At 39.1% G+C, this 20,234-nt stretch overlaps 1 long non-coding RNA gene across 1 annotated transcript; it reads left to right on the forward strand.

The window, feature by feature from the left end:
- The first annotated feature begins 792 nt into the window (after positions 1-792).
- LOC142103505 (uncharacterized) lies at positions 793-2,850 on the forward strand. The gene is made up of 3 exons (XR_012679381.1): positions 793-852; positions 1,433-1,518; positions 2,694-2,850. It is a non-coding gene; the product is annotated as an uncharacterized LOC142103505 (long non-coding RNA).
- The last annotated feature ends 17,384 nt before the right edge of the window (positions 2,851-20,234 follow it).

Below are 20,234 nucleotides of genomic sequence, written 5' to 3' on the forward strand. Positions count from 1 at the left end.
GAGGGGACAACATCACTATATTCTTGTGATGTATGTATGCACTTAAAGGAACTATTTGAGCCAATAAATACCATTACTAGTAAGAGGCTGCTAGTTCCTTTGGGGCACCTGTCCCTGCTGTGTTCTTGTGATAACTGATTAAAGAGCACATTTTAATCCATCCTTGGCTGTCCTGCATTGAGCCCAGAGTCCTGTGTCAGCACTGTCCTGCTAACCAGCAGTCCTGATCCACAGTAAGTGGTCAGAGAGCATTCAGTCAGCACAAACAGCAAAGAGCTGCTGCAGCAGCTGCACTTTGCACTAGAGCCATGAGTGGCTTAAGGTGCCTTTAAAGCAGCCTGGTGATGGCAGCTATACCCTCCTACACATGGGGATATCACATTGGTGCAGAGTTAGCACTCAAAGATGGTGAGTTGCTGGTTTGGCCAATTACTGCCAGTTGGACTAGTGAGTGGTGATTAGCTTCTGGCAACCAGCAACACCCTAAAAAACCCATTGCATCATGTTCAACTTTATTATGAGAAAAATCTTTTAGAAAGTCTGTCTAATATTCTACATTACTGCACTTATAGCATATTGAATATTATTTTATAGGTTTCTCTGTAGAAAAGCAGGTGTCCATATCAATCAATGAGATGCTGCAATTTTCTAGTAGTTTATGCATGAAAGTAAATGTCTGGATGGCACCTATGGGCAACACCAACTCTTCCTCACAGTTACATGTAGAAACGTTGATATAAATATTCCCCACTATATCATATAACATTTGAACATTTCATGCTTTTCATTGCAGAGGAACGTACCATCTACAGTTTTCTGAAAAGGGATTATTGCATGAGAATATCAGACAAGGTATTTATTTTACTGTTACTAAACCATTACTAGTTTCTTATAGTTTTACTCAATAGCGTGTAACATATAATGATCAGTCTGATATTGTCTTTGGCCAGGGCAGTGCAAACTGAAATAGAGAAAGATAATGTCTGATTGTTTGAATTTGGTTACAAAACGTATTTATACTTTTTGCACCATGTAAACAATTTAAAGAGGATTTCATCTTTATGGGGGGATGTTTATTTCACATTATGAATGTAGTCACTCCCAGTAAGGGGCTTCTCAACATACACCAAGGACTGTGTCTTCCAGAAAGAGGTTGTGTTGTCTCTAAGTTTATCTGCAATGTGTTTGTACACTTTCAAACAAACTTTTCCAATTTGAACATCAGGACATTTTAAGCCATGCCCCTGATCTGCTCAGCCCACATTTAGATTCACCAAACCTATGCCCCCAAATCCTATAGCCATGTCCATAATTCTTGGGAACACACTCTTTCTGTCATATGAAACGGACCTGAACCACTGTACAATAGTCTGCTGGATATGTACACATGTATCTCTCCATTCTGACTATGTATCTGGTATTTCTATTCTAGTACCTACTGGCAATGGTGTTCGTCTACTTCCAGAGAGCCGGCCTCACAGTGAGCGAATACACCTGCATCAATTTTTACTCCGCACTGTAAGTATTTTCCCTCATGATTAATTACCTCATGAGCCAAATACATGGGTTATTTACTCACCTAATAAACAATTTATTGTCTGTCCAGACAATGGAGGATTATGTGTTAGAAGTAAACAATCAAATAACAGAGGAACTATGGGTGTAAAATCAGGGCACAGCAATGTACAGGTCATTTAAGGCCTAGAGGTAAAAAGTTCCCCTCTCCCTAATTTTCTGCAAGAAAAAAGCACATATCTGTCAGCACAGCGGGCGGGCAGCACTGTAGGGTATATTTGTTATTGAAAGACATCATGGTCAAAAGTCTCATCTTTTATCTCAGTTTATCATGACAATATTTTAATATACTTATACTGGTGCTTCAACATTAGTTTATCACCGTGGCAGCTGAGAGATACTCAGCTGTGAAGGAGAAAATTATCCAGAGCTGTAAAACTTACTTACCTCTATAGTGGCCCATGTCCTCTCAGCATGTGCGGGGCCCAGCACACGCGTGTAACTAGGAAGCTTGATTCAAAAAAAATTCTATATGTAAAAATATATTGTAGAACCAGAACACACCCTCCCAGGCACCCAATAAATTGTATGTATTGCGTATAGAGCCTCTGTCCCTCCCAATCTTCCCACCTTGTAAATCAACCCCCTCCTCATATATATATATATATATATATATATATATATATATACTGTACATATGAAATGTGTTACACTATATTTACAATCCCCCCCTCTCTCTATTCAAGTGTATTTATTTCTGTCGCTGGGACATTATCCCCATTCTTAGAAAAAGCTATCGGTTAATTCGATTTTTTAATGTATTCTTTCTGTTAATGCCATCCTGAGATGTCGCTTACAGATCAGGGATCATGGTGGACACTTGATAAATAAGACAAACGCTGTAGTGAATATTGTTGGTGGAAATCTCATTAATACATTATGCAGAGTAAATTTTTTTAATTTAAAGCGTTTTCACCAGAAGAGGGCCCTACCTCTATGATAGATACACCCTCTATATATTCCACACCACAGTTTATTCACAGCATGTACCTTATAGAAAAGGAACTATACAAGATATGGCATCTTCATTTTAATCATGGTAATTAAAACATATTTTGTAAATTTGTTGGCTATATGACACAGACGTACCTACTCCTAATGGTCTTCTGTTTCTGTAGGTTACTTGCATATAAAATGGAAGAGGAAGAATTTTGTTACCATACAATCTACACTTATGGTGCACGACATGCTCCTATCGAGATGTTCCTGAAGAACACAGAAGCCTTATGGACCAGAATGCAGCTCCGAACATTTGTGACTCTGGAACAGTGTGAAGAGGTGTGTAAAAGAGTAGGATAAGTAGAAGTAGAAGAAATTCATGGATCACTATGGGGTTCAGCGGAAAATCACCTCTTGTAAGCGTTGTACAGTGTAATGTATCTGAAAAAACATGTCGTCCAATTGAACAACATTAAATACAAAAGCAATTTGGAATAGTAATAAGTATTGTGCGTTACACAAGGATGCTGTTTTACTATATTCACACAGCGACATCACTAGACTGTGCCCCAGGGTTCCAAGATCGTTGTCCTGGTTCTACTCTCGACCCAATTTTAAATGACCTATCACTGCTCAGAGAGTGCACAGCTGTCAGCACTGTGCTGTCAACGACAGGGTACAACATAGTACATGTAAATGACCCAGATAGGAGAGTACACGCTTCCTAGAGACATCATGTGATGTTCTTCAAGCCAACCTCACATCCCATGTCAATGGAGTCACCATATGGTCTGGGAGAAGCATGTAGCACCACATGCAGACATATAAGGACTGCTGCTGAGACTAGCAGAATATCCCCCCACAGCCTCCACTGCCTCCCACCTTCTCTATACACACAGCCAGCATCAGTGACTCCTAGGGGACACGTGGCTCAGTGATGACACTTGATGGGCTTCCTTACAGAATGATGTAATGTGGGGAGAGGTTCTGTGCACAGCAATTTCACATTGGGGTCTCCTGACACAGTTACAGCATATGGGATCAGCTGGCACAGTGGTGCATTAATTGTAATACCTACCTGCTAGTGCTTAATGTCAAGGATATAAGTGAGTTCTGTCACTTTCTAAATGGTTATTGACCTTGCCCAATCAGAATGCAATTAGAGCACAATATTGTGACACAGAAAGCAGTGCAGGAAGTGTTTATAAGAGAAAACTAGGACACAGGAGAGACTGAGGCGGATGTGACTATAGCAATGTGACTATACTGTACTGTTACATATATTTACTGCAGTAAATAACTACTGATGGTTCTTTGAGTGGTAAATAATAAATTGTTATTTGAGGTAAAAATTACTACTTAAGAGCAAGGAGTCAGGTGGGGACTGGTCTGTCTCGGGGATTCTCTGCATGTGAACTGGTATGGAGACAATGCCACTAACACAGTAACTACCCTACACTGTGGAACATGAAACATAATGATATTGTCCATCTATAGATGGAGATCTCTCTTATTATTTGTCAGTATCATGCTCTGAATATCTAAAGTGTAAAGCATTGGCTCATAGATCTGTGCATGTTGTCACTAGGAAATAGATCAAACGTTTCAAGGTTAAATATAAAAGGGAACGCTTTCCTCATTGTGCATGGACACCTTTATTCATCATATTCCTATTGTCACTATGAACTAAAAACACTGTATCCCAGAGCAATGGCGGCCAACAAAACTGTGATTCCCAATAACATGTTTTATATATCTGACAGTCACAGGGCCACAATACAGATTCTGGACCCCACAAGATGTGCACCTCTATTCTAGAGCATGGATGTCCAACTAGCAGACTGTGATCTGATTGTGACCCTCATAGTCACTTGTGTGGCCTTCTGGCTTCGTATGTTGTATCACAGTTTTCTTATTGTATTGTTTTAGGTGATGAGAGATGAGCACCACTGGGCTTGGCGAAGAAACCGCAATAACCATCATGATGGAGCAATAAGACAATATTCCAGGAGACCGTGTCGTCTGTGTTACCCGCCTCATCCCTTTCCATTTCCCTGTTACCGGCCCTGTGTCCTGCTCTGGAGTATCACCTAAAAATAACAACATTTATTGCAAATCCTAAACAAAAATAGCCAATAATAATTCATCGGAAATTAATTTTTAAATATAGAGGATAAAAGTAAACATTTGGACACAGACACAACATATATAATGATACACAAAGCCTAGATACTACAGTGATTGCTGGGACTTCTAGATGTTTCCATGTATATTTTTGGCCAAAGGATTAAACTAAATGACTCTTATTTAGCAAAATAATCAGGTATAATAAGATCATATATGATAGGAACTCATTTAACACCATTACATAGTACAGGGTATTAGCAGATAAATTATTATAGTACAACATGACAGGATGTAAACTAGAATAAAGATGATAAAAACAGCAACTGACATTCATAAATTTTCATGTATTATATGAACAAATAGAAACACTTCTATTAGTGTTATAAACACAGGTATAATGTTAGTATATGCTAGGATAAGTCAGAAAAATACCATTTTAAATATATTGAATTAAAAAAATATATATATATTAGAATATTCAAACAGTTAATAAGCAGATTACAACAGGCTATTTGAAGATAAAATATTGTATTGCATAGGACACTATTAGAATACATGAGCTGATTAGGAAGATGTAAGAATATTGAATGGATACAAAATAAGGTAAGATATCATAAGGTGTTAGTAAAAATATGATAATATTTATCAAAAGATTGAATAAAAAAGAAATAGACTATAATAAGATATAGTATAATGTTAGGTTAGGGCCCTGCTGCAAGAGTCTACCTTGACGTGGTGGCAGGCTTGATAATCATTTGGTCAAAAATATTCAGTTGTGTGGTAATGGTCCATCTCTTCATCTCTTGTAGCCTAGCGAGATAAAAGCAACATATGGATCACATCAATATATAGATGGTAGAATAATAACTAGCACCGGTATAGTACATTTCTCCAGGAACACGTTCTCATATTCTTATGTATTCCATGGTGACCTGCTCACCCTTCATAACTGAATGTTATTGCTAGCATAAGTTTAATTACAGAGAATACCCTTTAATTTTGTAATTACAAGTCTCCATAATGTAAATCACGTCTATTAAAAAAAAAATGTAAAATAAAATATTTCCGCTTTCTCATATTTGCGTCTTTATAAGTTTCAGTATTAATTTTATCCGCATACATGAGGTGTATAAGTCTTTTGTGCATGTAATCCAAATTGTATTTGCATGTGCACTGGGTGTATTTGAGAACGACGCTAAAAGAGATGTGGAAACAGAGAAAGTGTAAGTACGCTAAAATCGGGCAACAGTGCAGATGAAACAGTCCGATACTATGAGCATGTCAGCTCTTGAGACAAGTGGTGCAAACATATAAAAGTGTTTAGTGCTACAGAATTTGTACAGGATAACATGATTATTTTCTTGTAATGTGCCAAAACAACATGGTTTGTATTGCAACAAAGTCATTTGTGCTAGAGAGAGAGTTGAAGGCATACTTGCCTACTCTCTGGGAATTTCCGGTAGCCTCCCGGACTCCCAGAAGAGAAGGCGACCTCCAGGATTCTTACAGCATTCACTATAAAATAGCTAAGGATGGGGTTTAATGACAGCATTAAACACCTCCCCATTATTCAATGTCATGAATTTCGGCATTGCCTAACAGGGGGCGGGGCTGTGCTGATGTGACAATGCTGCCACGCCCCCTCCTACCCCTGCCATATGACCTGTTCTCTGTGCTCTCCTGGTGGACAGATTTTAAAAGCTGGCAAGTAAGGTTGAAGGACTGTAAATAAAATGAAGCTACATCATTTATTTTTTTTAATGAAGATGGCTCTTTTTCATTTCATCACTGGTAACTGTACACTACTACCAGAGGAGGCAGATTGGCCATAGACCTTACCAGGACTTTTCCCGGTATGCCGATGGCTTCCTGAGGCCGCCTGGAGGCAGTAACAGGCTGTGTGCACGTTGTGAGCAGGGTTGTCAACTCTGAAATGAAAAACAAGCAATCGCTTAGTGAAAAACAAGCCCAAACAAATCCTAAAAAATCCTAAAAAGCCCAGGGGACCGTCCCTTTCTATAACACTAATTTCTACACTGAATCTCCATTTAGAAAACCTTTATAAACACAAGAGGACACATTTCTACACTAATATGGCAAAAGAAGAAGCAAATGCAGTAATTCAATAATCATCCCCAAATACACACAGTTTCTTATTAACCATAACTACAGCACAGCATCGTCCTGGCAAGTAAAAAAGACTAGATCCACGACATACATGGATTTAATATAATGTATGCAAGGACACTGGTATGTCTATACAACACAGCCCCATGATATAACAGTATAAAATAGGGCTCTGAAAGCAGTCATCTGACATGAGCAGCTTACTGAATGGGAGGGGAGGGTGTTTTATGGCGGTGTTACCTGCTATAAGTGCAGCGATCATACAGACACAGCACTTATTTCAGCAGGTTGTTGCAGATCTGTCTTCCTGTGATTTATTCCACGTCCTCCACTGACTCCGCCCACCCACCAACAAAGCGCCACTTCATTGGATGAATTCACTGCACAACCTGCCCACAAAATAAAAATTAATGCACTAATCAGAAAATGGTAACAGATGGGAAAAAAAAACAATTATACAGCCTGAGGACTTGGAGAACGTGTCCAAGCCCAAAAACAAGCTACCCGCGGCAGTGCAAAAAAACCCGCAACTTGACAAAAAAAGGAGCCCAATTCCGCTTGTTATAAGCGGAATTGGCAACTATGATTGTGAGCTGCAGCAGACCCTGCTCGGCAGACCTGCAGGTCTTGTAATCAATAGCCGAGCCTGCAGCCTTTATTTATTGGTTAAAAAACATACTGGTAGGTTAATTGACTGCTAACAAAATTTACCCTAGTCTCTGTGTGTGTGTGTGTATGTGTGTGTGTGTGTGTGTGTGTGTGTTAGGGAATTTAGACTGTAAGCTCTAATGGGGCAGGGACAGATGCGAGTGAGTTCTCTGAACAGCGCTGCAGAATCAGTGGCACTATATAAATAAATGGTGATGATGATGATGATGATAATATGTGGCTGAGACTGGCTTCCTGCTTGATCAGTTTCTCTGGGTTTGACTAGCTAAGCCTGGCCAGCCCCTGCCGAGTGAGACACGGGCTGGGAGATGAGAGGGACACATGGTGACCACCTAAGGTTAAAAGACCAACATAAGAACAACATAAATGATCAGCATACCATACTATACCATACCACATGACATGAGAAAAGAACTAGTATATATCTTGCTAACTTGCAATAGGCACAGGAGAGTTTATGGGTTCTATCTACTGAGCATTCACAGACCTTCATAGCTTGGCTAAAAGCATATACTGCTCTAGATGTAGTTCTGCCACTGATTAAGCACAATGACAGAATCCTATATATTTCAGATCTAAAAATGACAGTCCAGTATTCCTCCTAAATCACAGCATATTCATGCCATTATTGCAGCAGTGGATTACAATGTATCAACACTTCCCTGCATAAAACATTAATTAATAATTATATTGCACTGAAATTTCTCACCACCTGAGCCGATTCTGTAACAGGCCATACAATCATTTATATACAACAATATCCAAGTCTATGAAAGCATCAGCAATTACCATAACTGTAAAGCAAAAGCCTGATTGAGAATAAATGGGGCCCTAGACAGCGTAACAATGTTATAGTTTTCACCCATCTCTGCAGTTAAGCCTGTTAAATGGTGAATATTGTACTGGAGGCACAGAATAGTTTCACCCACTCCTTTGCCAAAACCATTACTTGCTAACCATAATGCTCAGATACTACTAGTTAGTTTGATTCCTCAGTGCTTCCAAGTAGGTTTGCAAGATCACTCTCAGACAAACATTGGACAGTTGAAGAGTGCAGATATAGAGCCTGATTCATCAAGGCATGTATGTGCCAATTTGAAGCGTATTGTCTGCAAAATCACTCTACGCATGCCCAGAACCATCAGATACGGCCGTGAATGCAGCCTTATTCCGTGCGCCTGTGAGTGCAAAGGACACTTACTACAGTATCCAAGATCAGGTAGTGAATTGAGTGCTGAAGAGGCGTTTTGCCATACCCATTTTACAGTAGGGGCATGCCAAACTTAAGCGCATGCAGCCACGGACGTATTAAGCTCCGTACGCTTCAAAGTTACTTGTTTTTCTGCAATATCTCTTGCACCAGCTAGGGGTCTAGTTTAACTTCAGCCAGCGGGTCTGGTGGTCCCACGCTGTCAGTGAGAAGCATGGGAATCCCCATTAGATTATGAATAGACCTCGTGACCTTCAATATTTCATTTTGCTGCGTGTGTTCCTCCATAGAGTAACTAAGTATCATTGTGATGTTTATGGTATCTTTTTTGCCAAGCCATATCTTAAAGATTTTCTGGGGTTCTTCGAGAATTATTTTTTCTAACAACTAACTGTGGGATATTTTTTGGGTTTGAATTTTATGGACAACTACAGGACTTAGGATGGTATTTATTTTTGCTCAGCTACAGGTCCTTGGAATTTTTTGGGCTTTACTATGGACTCAAGCTTTAAGGATCAACAGCTGTTGGTAAGTATATCTAAGATTTTATTATTTTTAATGAAATTATGTGGCATAAAAGAGGTATTTGCTTTACTTAAATTTTAGTGTGTGGCACTGCATGGTTCATTGGGCCCTGGGTGTCCTTTGGTTGCTGTCCTGGGGCAGACTTAGGGCGTAGAGATCTGTGTGCCCTGTCTAGGAGTAGTTCATCATCTGTAGCATTTGTTAATATGGCCTTCAACAAGCCAAGCAGAAAGCCAGGGAGAGCCTGAGTGTCTACTGACTCTGGGATATTCTTAAGGAGGATGTTATTCCTCCGGGCTCTGTTTTTGATGTCTTCACATTTTTCCGGGGATTTTATTATTTTTAATGAAATTATGTGGCATAAAAGAGGTGTTTGCTTTACTCAAATTTTAGTGTGTGGCACTGCATGGTTCAATGGGCCCAGGGCATGATCGCTCTAGTGGTTCCAGTGCTAGCATGCTCTGGCTGCAATGGGTATGCTTGTGCTTGTAGTTCTACAAGCACCTACATTCCTAGACTGTTATTGGCAGCCTGGCTGTCTAGGACCTGTAGTTCCACAAGCTAGATTTGTGTTTAATTATTTTTTTATTTTTTTTACACTTTTATTACCCCACACCCACGGCCCATGGTGTGGGAAGAGCAGTAGTGCTTCCAGCATGGGGCAGAGTATCCCAAAGGTGGACCACAACTCCCTAGGAGATCCAGACAGCGCCGGTGCTAGGGTCCTTGGCGCCTTAGGCACACTGTTAAAGTCGGCTCACTTTAAATATCGGCGCCCCCCGCCGCAGGTACCCTGTCAATCAAAATCGGCGCTTCCCTCCCCTCCCCACGTCTTTCCTTATATTACCTGCATTAACCTGCTCCTCTCTGCTCTGTCTTCTCCCTTCCACTCACAGGCACTGTCGAGCCGTGATGATGATGTCACGCCCGACAGTCAGTGAGCGGAGGGGAGGAGACAGAGCAGAGAGGAGCAGCTTAATGCAGGTAAGATTCATAGCCCCTTCCCCCCCCCCTCCCCTTGGATTTCTCGGAAGCCGCACAGTTTTAAATAACAATAGCCAATGTTTTTTATTTTTGAGGCGCCCTACAGAGCCCGGCCTGGATCCAGACCAGTGCTGAGCAGCCTGGGGCTGGCTTGTATTTATGACAGGGGAACCCTATGCTGCGGGTTTCCCTGCTATAGTGCCACCAGCCGCGGCTGACTTGCCCAGTGCTGGTTATCATAAAGTGGGGGAGACTCCACGCTTTTCTCCACACCAAGACAAGGCTGGCAACACAATGGTTAATATCATTAGGAGGGTAGCGGTGTTTCATGGTGATGAGCGGTGCGGTGTGGTGATGTGGACCGCTGGTGGCTTCCCTGGTTGGGAGCAGTCCGGTCGTTGGAGGCTGACTGTCGCTGAATGGGATTGGGGTGCACCTACAGAGGCTGTGTGTGACTAATTGAAAACATGCCCAACAAGGGATATGTGACAATATAAGATGCAATTGTGAACTGCCGTTTATATTAGCATAAAGTTACGTTCCTTTTCTTAAAACAAATGTACCAACTTTTTTAAACACTTATTTTTATGTATTGTTTTGATCTATTTATTACATAATACTACCACTGGTGTGTATAGAAGAAATTAATAATGTGGCATATATATATCTATAGGTGGGTCATATCACCAAACAAGTTGGGAACCATTACTCTACGTATTGCAATCAGCAATCATGCATCTCTATTTTCAATCCCTAAAATGAGTGGTTGTTTCCTGTGAAACGTTTTCAAGGTTCTTTCAGGTTGCAAGGAGTTAAAGAGTCGTGACCACAAAGTTCAAATATCAATCTTTTATTGCAAGCAAGTAAATATATAATAATAATATACTTAGGTTCGATAGTTCTCTGAGTAATATGTTTACTCAGCAATTATCCAAGGCCCCCCTCTCTCTCTCTCTCTCTCTCTCTCTCTCTTTGTCTCTGTCTCTCTCTCTCTCGAGCTGGATAGACAAATGACTGGTACCATTTCCAAAGGTCCAGGTCGAGGCAAATTGTGTTGCAGCAAAATCAGCTTTTATAGATAGGAAACTAAGGGTGCCGGATATAACTAACATGTAAGGAATAAACATAAATAAGAACTTCTTATTGGTATAGCTATTTGTAACAGTTTCACTTATTCTACACAAGTACATTAGCAGTGAAGTTACAAGGGACTTTACAGTACATGCGCAGTTAGCACTGAGACAACGCGCAGCTGATATATGTATATAGACATATCCCAGCTTTGCCTTGGTTATTAAAGTATTTCATTATACACACAATAAAAGTACAAGAACAATAAAATGGAGTCCAGCAGCCATTTTGTTTGGCCTGTCACAGTGGTGAAATTGCTTAAAGTTCTTGGTTCACATCACAGTGTTTCTTTGTGACTTTATTCAAGATTCAGAGTCTTCCGGTGTCCCAGAAACACCAAATAAATGTATTTCTTTTTATGAGGACGTGGCATCAGTATAGATTTCCTAACACATGTTTATTCTGTCCAGTGTCAGTCTAATGATAAAAATCACTGGCATTTATATAATATGTGGCCATATATAGTGAGGACGAAATATTGGAAGCTAACAAATGTAACAATTTTTGTTGTAGTGCTAAAGCGTCTGACTGTTTTGTGAGTTTGTCCATCACAAGAAGTACACAGAACCAGCTGTTGCAGCGATGATGGGATCAGTGAGGATAAGGGTGTATGCTGTGTACATCTAGTAGAGGAAAAGAGTGAGCAAGTGGAGGAGTTTGTACCTCAAGATGTACAGGTTCAGGATCTATCAGGAGAATGCTCGGGACTTAGACAAGAGATTTTGTAATTTGGAGCACTAAGCTTAAGATCTATTAAACTAAATTTAAAAAAATTACCCACTATCATTGTTATCTATGATTTTAAAAATTTTCTGGATAACCCATTTCCAGGTAGAAGATCTTATACTTTTTTTTATTCATGAAATTGGAAATACCTTGTATGTACTTACTTTTCTAATATAGTTTCACTCAAAAAGGATTTCCTGTGAAAGTTTCATTGGTATCTGGTAACACTAATTTTGTAAGTGTATTACTGTAAGATTGGAAGGCATTGCCCAAGCTGTTAACGTGAAAAGTGACCTACGTATTATATTTTGCTTGTTTTACTATTTTTCTGTAGATAATGTATTGTCCTCACATGAGGGGCAGTTTGGATGTATTTCCCACGCTTCATTTTCCTTAAATGCTGAGTGAACCGGTTAGTGCTGTTCGCTTCATGTTAGGGAAGATGTGAGGGAGATGTAGGTGTTTGGGGGGGAGGCACTAGCTATGCTCTCCATTGCCACACCCTCTCCAGTGGGACTGGGCTTCTCTCAATAGGTCCTTCAGACTTTCCAGCTCCAGGCCCATGTGGCCCTTATACTGGCCCTGCCCGTAGCAGCCATACCCTGTGCAGTGGTATTAGTTCCTCCACTGCTAATACCGTCTATGAACAGTGTGGGCCAAGTGCCCATTGTTAGGGACCTAAAATAGATTAACTATTGATTACAGTTGACTAGATAACAGTAGTAGACTGATGTACATATAACTAAGTCTTGACTGTATTTATTATCTCATGTCAAGCTTGTGACAGCTTCCTAAAAAAAATAAAAATATATTAGTTCATATATGTAATGCAGCATTTTAGCTGCAGAGCAGGTTGCCATGGTGATGTCAGTTGTATATATTCAAACTGGCCGTGAGCTCTGGTGCCTGATGGTTCTCACATCTCTGTGGATATTGGACACAGCGACAACTTGCGATTTTGAGAAATTTGAAATTTTCATATATTATATAGATTCTGAGCGATTTAAAATATTCATATATTATATTACATTAATTAATTTATAAATACCTATATATTTTTATTTATATCTTTTTATATAACATATTTATATTTAGATCTGTTAGAACATAAGTTACCTATAGTATATCATTTACTTAACTATACTTTACTATAAGTTATATTGTGCTTTGATTTAGATAAGTTGTTTAGTCTTTAATATTGTATATTATTGTGCATCTTCTTGATTTTCCCTTTAGTTTCTCAATTTATTGCCCATTTTTACCTACACCTTCTTTTTTCATTTTATTTTCACTTCATTCTTTGCCGGATATGACTGAGTCGAGGAGAATGGACAGGAGGTAAGTGCACTGAGCCAGTCACTACATATAGTAGGTTATGGGGGGAGTAGTGGAAGGGGTCACTCCTCTAAGGGGCTAAATACATTGTGATGGGGGCTGTGGGTATATTTGTGTCAGATATTATACAATACACAAAATCACTAGCTTGGGGAATATTTCTGCGGTGCAGTACTAAGTGTATAGATGTGATCTGCATCTTGGAAAGTAGCTGCATCCCCATTTTACAGCAGTAGTTCCCAAAAGCAGTATGTGTCCCTCATGTGCTAGGTGAACAAATAGGAGCATTTTTGCATTAAAAATGAATTATAGTGGTGTATTTATGGATGATACATCACCTATTTTATTTTAAAATAAGTATTCATTATTTCCATATATAAAATAAAAGAATTTATAATAACAGGACAACCGAAGAGAAGCTGAACCCTGCTAAGAGAATCAAACTACATGAAGATCAGAGCCAAGGACAAGAGGACAAAGCTGCATTTTACAAACTGCTGGGTAGGACTTATTTTCTCAACATTTATTAGCATTTATTAAGAACAAATTGTTAAAAAAAAAATCTAAGCTAGATTGCAGAAATTTTGGCATCTCATTCCTGTACAACCCCAGATGTCAGTGATAGTCCAGTGATATGGGGGCAATAAATGTTTTGCCCGGTTTCCAGCTCTGTGATTTTTCCAAATAGTATTCACATGTGAGCATTGCATGTGCAGCACAGAAGTGTCAGCTGTTTCTGCCACTGTAAGACAGTGAGTAAAGCAAATACCTTTGGTATCCCAATGTAACATTCTATTGAATAGCCTAAAGGCTTATTCCCAGCTAATCTGACAGAGTGCAAACCCACAAAAATGGTTCCTGTCTTGAAGAGTTTTAGACCACTTATCCCTTATTTTTGTAAACAACTTTCACTTACTGTAGATTAATTACAAAAGACAATTGGCAAACAATAAGTTTATAAGTTTGGTTTTGCAAAATGCATCCACACTGATGCTATGGAACATAGAAAATCTGACAGAAAAATGTAAGCAGTAGGACAAGTACCAATAATGGAGATATCTGTGCATCAATTTGCAAAAACAAATAGTTTAATTTATAAAGTGTGAAGTAAGAATGTGTACAACTATCAGTTTATTACACAATATCACCTTAGACATTGACACACATGTTTTAAAAAATAAAAAGGGCCTCTAGTGAGAGTGCCACATATTCATGTTGCAGTACACAGGTCCCTCATTACACCATGGGGTCTGTCATCTCTATCCGCCATTGCAAGGGATTTTAAGATGGTAAAATTTTGGGAATTCTTCCATCTAGTACATTACATATGGGAAACTGAGATTTTAGCTACCAAGGGACATTATTCTTTGCATAATGAATTTAGGCCAATAAATTGAATAAGCCACATAAATAATAATAATGGTGACTCCATTGACATAGATAATAATAATAAAATAGCACAAATGTCAACATCATGATGATATTTAAAAACAGTTTTATCTTCAGATAATGCTAACAAGAAGAAAAAAAAATTCTTATGTCCCTCTACAAAAAAAAATGCCACAAGAAATGATTTGTTGGACCAGTTCCCCTCCCCCCATATAATGAGGGAAACATTTTAACTATATATTAGGAGCACTAGGTAATTGTAATTGAAAATAAATACAGTTCTCTACTTCTAGGTCCAAACTCCCTAAAGCTGAATTTGGCTGAGAGGGGGCCCTGGATCTAAAGGTCAAAGCTTGGGTGGGAGATTTAGAGTTAATATTTACTGGAACAGACTAACAGGTGGTAGTGTAGAGAGGGGGAAACATTACTATCTTCTTGTGATGTTTGTATACACTTAAAGGAGCTATTTGAGCCAATAAATACCATTACTAGTAAGAGGCTGCTAGTTCCTTTGGGGCACCTGTCCCTGCTGTGTTCTTGTGATAACTGATTAAAGGGCACATTTTAATCCATCCTCGGCTGTCCTGCATTGAGCCCAGAATGCTGAGTCAGCACTGTCCTCCTACCCAGCAGTCTTGATCCACAGTAAGTGGTCAGAGAGCATTCAGTCAGCACAACCAGCAAAGAGCTGCTGCAGCAGCTACACTTTGCACAAGAGCCATGAGTGGCTCATGGTGCCTTTAAAGCAGACGGGTGGTGGCAGCTACAACTGGGGATATCATATTGCTGTCCAGTTAACACTAAAAGATGGTGAGTTGCTGGTTTGGCCAATCAGTGCCAGTTGGAGTAGTGAGTGGTGACCAGCTTCTGGCAACCAGCAACACCCTATAAACCCATTGCATCATGTTCAACTTTGGTATGAGAAAATTATTTTAGAAAGTCTGTCTAATATTCTACATTACTGCACTTATAGCATATTGAATATTATTTTATAGGTCACTCTGTAGAAAAGCAGGTGTCCATATCAATCAATGAGATCCTGTAATTTTCTAGTAGTTTATACATGAAAGTAAATGTCTGGATGGCAGCTATGGGCAACACCAACTCTTCCTCACAGTTACATGTATAAACGTTGATATAAATATTCCCCACTATATCATATAACATTTGAACATTTCATGCTTTTCATTGCAGAGGAACGTACCATCTACAGTTTCCTGAAAAGGGATTATTGCATGAGAATATCAGACAAGGTATTTATTTTACTGTTACTTAACCATTACTATTTTCTTATAGTTTTACTCAACAGCAGGTAATATATAATAATCAGTCTGATATTATCTTTGGCCAGGGCAGTGCAAACTGAAATAGAGAAAGATAATGTCTAATTGTTGACTTATTTATACTTTTTGCACCCTGTAAACAATTTAAATGGGATTTCATCTTTGTGGGGGATGTTTATTTCCCATTATGGATGTAGTCCAGTCACTCCCAGTAAGGGGCTTCTCAACATACACCAAGGACTGTGTCTTCCAGCAAGAGGTTGTGTTGTGTCTAAGTTTATCTGCAATGAGTTTATACACTTTCAAACCAACATTTCCGATTTGAAAATCAGGATGTTTTAAGCCATGCCCCTGATCTGCTCAGCCCACATTTAGATTCACCAAACCTATGGCCCCAAATCCTATAGCAATGTCCTTAATTCTTGGGAACACACTCTTTCTGTCACAGGAAACGGACCTGAACCACTGTACAATAGGACTGCTGGGTATGTACACATGTATTTCTCCATTCTGACTATGTATCTGGTATTTCTATTCTAGTACCTACTGGCAATGGTGTTCGTGTACTTCCAGAGAGCCGGCCTCACAGTGAGCGAATACACCTGTGTCAACTTTTACTCCGCACTGTAAGTATTTTCCCTCATGATTAATTCCCTCATGAGCCAAAGACATGGGTTACTTACTCACCTAATAAACAGTTTACTGTCTGTCCAGACAATGGAGGATAATGTGTTAGAATTAAACAATCAAATAACAGAGGAACTATGGGTGTAACATCAGGGCACAGCAATGTACAGGTCATTTAAGGCCTAGAGGTAAAAATTCCCGCTCTCCCTAATTTGCTGCAAGAAAAAAGCACATATCTGTCAGCACAGCGGGCGGGCAGCACTGTAGGGTATATTTGTTATTGAAAGACATCATGGTCGAAACAAGTCTAATCTTTTATCTCAGTTTATCATGGCAATATATTAATATACTAATCTCGGTGCTCCAACATTAGTTTATCGCCGTGGCAGCTGAAAGATACTCAGTTGTGATGGAGAAAAATATCCTGAGCCATAAAAGTTACATATCTCTCTAGTGGCCCATGTTCTCATCTGAGCATGTGCGGGGCCCAGCACACGCGTGTAACTAGAAAGCTTGATTCAAAAAAAATTCTAGATGTAAAAATATATTGTAGAACCAGAACACACCCTCCCAGGCACCCAATAAATTGTATATATTGCGTATAGAGCCTCTGTCCCTCCTAATCTTCCCACCTAGTAAACCAACCCCCTCCTTATAAATATATATATATATATATATATATATAATATCTATCTATCTATCTATATATATATATATTATATTATATATATATATATATATTCACTGTACATATGAAATATGTTACACTACATTTACAATCCCCCCCTCTCTCTATTCAAGTGTATTTATTTCTGTCGCTGGGACATTATCCCCATTCTTAGAAAAAGTTATCGGTTAATTCGATTTTTCAATGTATTCTTTCTGTTAATGCCATCCTGGGATGTCGCTTACAGATCAGGGATCATGGTGGACACTTGATAAATAAGACTGGAGTGAATATTGTTGGTGGAAATCTCATTAATACATTATGCAGAGTAAAAAGATTTAATTTAACGTTTTTTCACCAGAAGAGGGCCCTACCTCTATGATAGATACACCCTCTATATATTCAACACCACAGTTTATTCACAGCTTGTACCTTATAGAAAAGGAACTATACAAGATAGGGCAGCTTCATTTTAATCATGGTAATTAAAACATATTTTGTAAATGTGTTGGCTATATGACACAGACGTACCTACTCCTAATGGTCTTCTGTTTCTGTAGGTTACTTGCATATAAAATGGAAGAGGAAGAATTTTGTTACCATACAATCTACACTTATGGTGCACGACATGCTCCTATCGAGATGTTCCTGAAGAACACAGAAGCCTTATGGACCAGAATGAAGCTCCGAACATTTGTGACTCTGGAACAGTGTGAAGAGGTGTGTAAAATAGTAGGATAAGTAGAAGTAGAAGAAATTCATGGATCACTATGGGGTTCATCGGAAAATCACCTCTTGTAAGCATTGTACAGTGTAATGTATCTGAAAAAAACATGTCGTCCAATTGAACAACATTAAATACCAAAGCAATTTGGAATAGTAATAAGTATTGTGTGTTACCGAGGATGCTGTTTTACTATATTCACACAGCGACATCACTAGACTGTGCCCCAGGGTTCCAAGATCGTTGTCCTGGTTCTACTCTCGACCCAATTTTAAATGACCTATCACTGCTCAGTGAGTGCACAGCTGTCAGCACTGTGCTGTCAACGACAGGGTACAACATAGTACATGTAAATGACCCAGATAGGAGAGTACACGCTTCCTAGAGACATCATGTGATGTTCTTCAAGCCAACCTCACATCCCATGTCAATGGAGTCACCATATGGTCTAGGAGAAGCATGTAGCACCACATGCAGACATATAAGGACTGCAGCTGAGAATAGCAGAATATCCCCCCACAGCCTCCACTACCTACAACCTTCTCTATACACAGCCAGCATCAGTGACTCCTGGGGGACACGTGGCTCAGTGATGCTTCCTTACAGAATGATGTAATGTGGGGATAGGTTCTGTGCACATCAATTTCACATTGGGGTCTCCTGACACAGTTACAGTATATGGGATCATCTGGCACAGTGGTGCATTAATTGTAATACCTACCTGCTAGTGCTTAATGTCAAGGATATAAGTGAGTTCTGTCACTTTCTAAATGGTTATTGACCTTGCCCAATCAGAATGCAATTAGAGCACAATATTGTGACACAGAAAGCAGTGCAGGAAGTGTTTATAAGAGAAAACTGGGACACAGGAGAGACTGAGGCGGATGTGACTATAGCAATGTGACTATACTGTACTGTTACATATATTTACTGCAGTGAATAACTACTGATGGTTCTTTGAGTGGTAAATAATAAATTGTTATATGAGGTAAAAATGACGACTTAAGAGCAAGGAGTCAGATGGAGACTGGTCTGTGTAGTGGATTCTCTGCAGGTGAATTGCTATGGAGACAATGGCACTAACACAGTAACTACCCAACATTGTGGAACATGAAATATAATGAAATTGTCCATCTATAGATGGTGATCTCTCTTAGTTTTTGCCAGTATCATGCTCTGAATATCTAAAGTGTAAAGCATTGGCTCATAGATCTGTGCATGTTGTCACTAGGAAATAGATAAAATGTTTGAGGTTAAATATAAAAGGAAACGCTTTCCTCATTGTGCATGGACACCTTTATTCATCATATTCCTATTGTCATTATGGACTAAAAGCGCTGTATCCCAGAGCAATGGTGGTCAACAAAACTGTGGTTCCCAATAGTATGTTTTACATATCTGACAGTCACAGGGCCACAAAACAGATTCTGGACCCACAAGATGTGCACCTCTATTCTAGAGCATGGATGTCCAACTAGCAGACTGTGATCTGAGTGTGACCCTCATAGTCACTTGTGTGGCCCTCTGGCTCCGTATGTTGTATCACAGTTTTCTTATTGTATTGTTTTAGGTGATGAGAGACGAGCACCACTGGGCTTGGGGAAGAAACCGCAATAACCATCATGATGGAGCAATAAGACAATATTCCAGGAGACCGTGTCGTCTGTGTTACCCGCCTCATCCCTTTCCATTTCCCTGTTACCGGCCCTGTGTCCTGCTCTGGAGTATCAACTAAAAATAACAACATTTATTGCAAATCCCAAACAAAAATAGCCAATATTAATTCATCGAAATTTATTTTTTAAATATAGAGGATAAAAGTAAACATGTAGACACAGACACAACATTATAAGTGTAAATACATCTTAGAGGTGCTGAGAGAACTGCATTAAAAATATATAACGATACACAAAGCCTAGATATTACAGTGACTGCAGGGACTTCTAGATGTTTCCATGTATATTTTTGGCCAAAGGATTAAACTAAATGACTCTTATTTAGCAAAATAATCAGCTATAATAAGATCATATATGGTAGGAACTCATGTAACACCATTATATAGTACAGGGTATTAGCAGATAAAATATTACAGTACAACATGACAGGATGTAAACTAGAATAAAGATGTTAAAAACAGCAACTGAGATACAATAATTATCATATATTATATGAACAAATAGAAACACTTCTATTAGT

Source organism: Mixophyes fleayi, chromosome 10, assembly GCF_038048845.1.
Source record: "Mixophyes fleayi isolate aMixFle1 chromosome 10, aMixFle1.hap1, whole genome shotgun sequence".
Classification (NCBI taxonomy): domain Eukaryota; kingdom Metazoa; phylum Chordata; class Amphibia; order Anura; family Limnodynastidae; genus Mixophyes; species Mixophyes fleayi.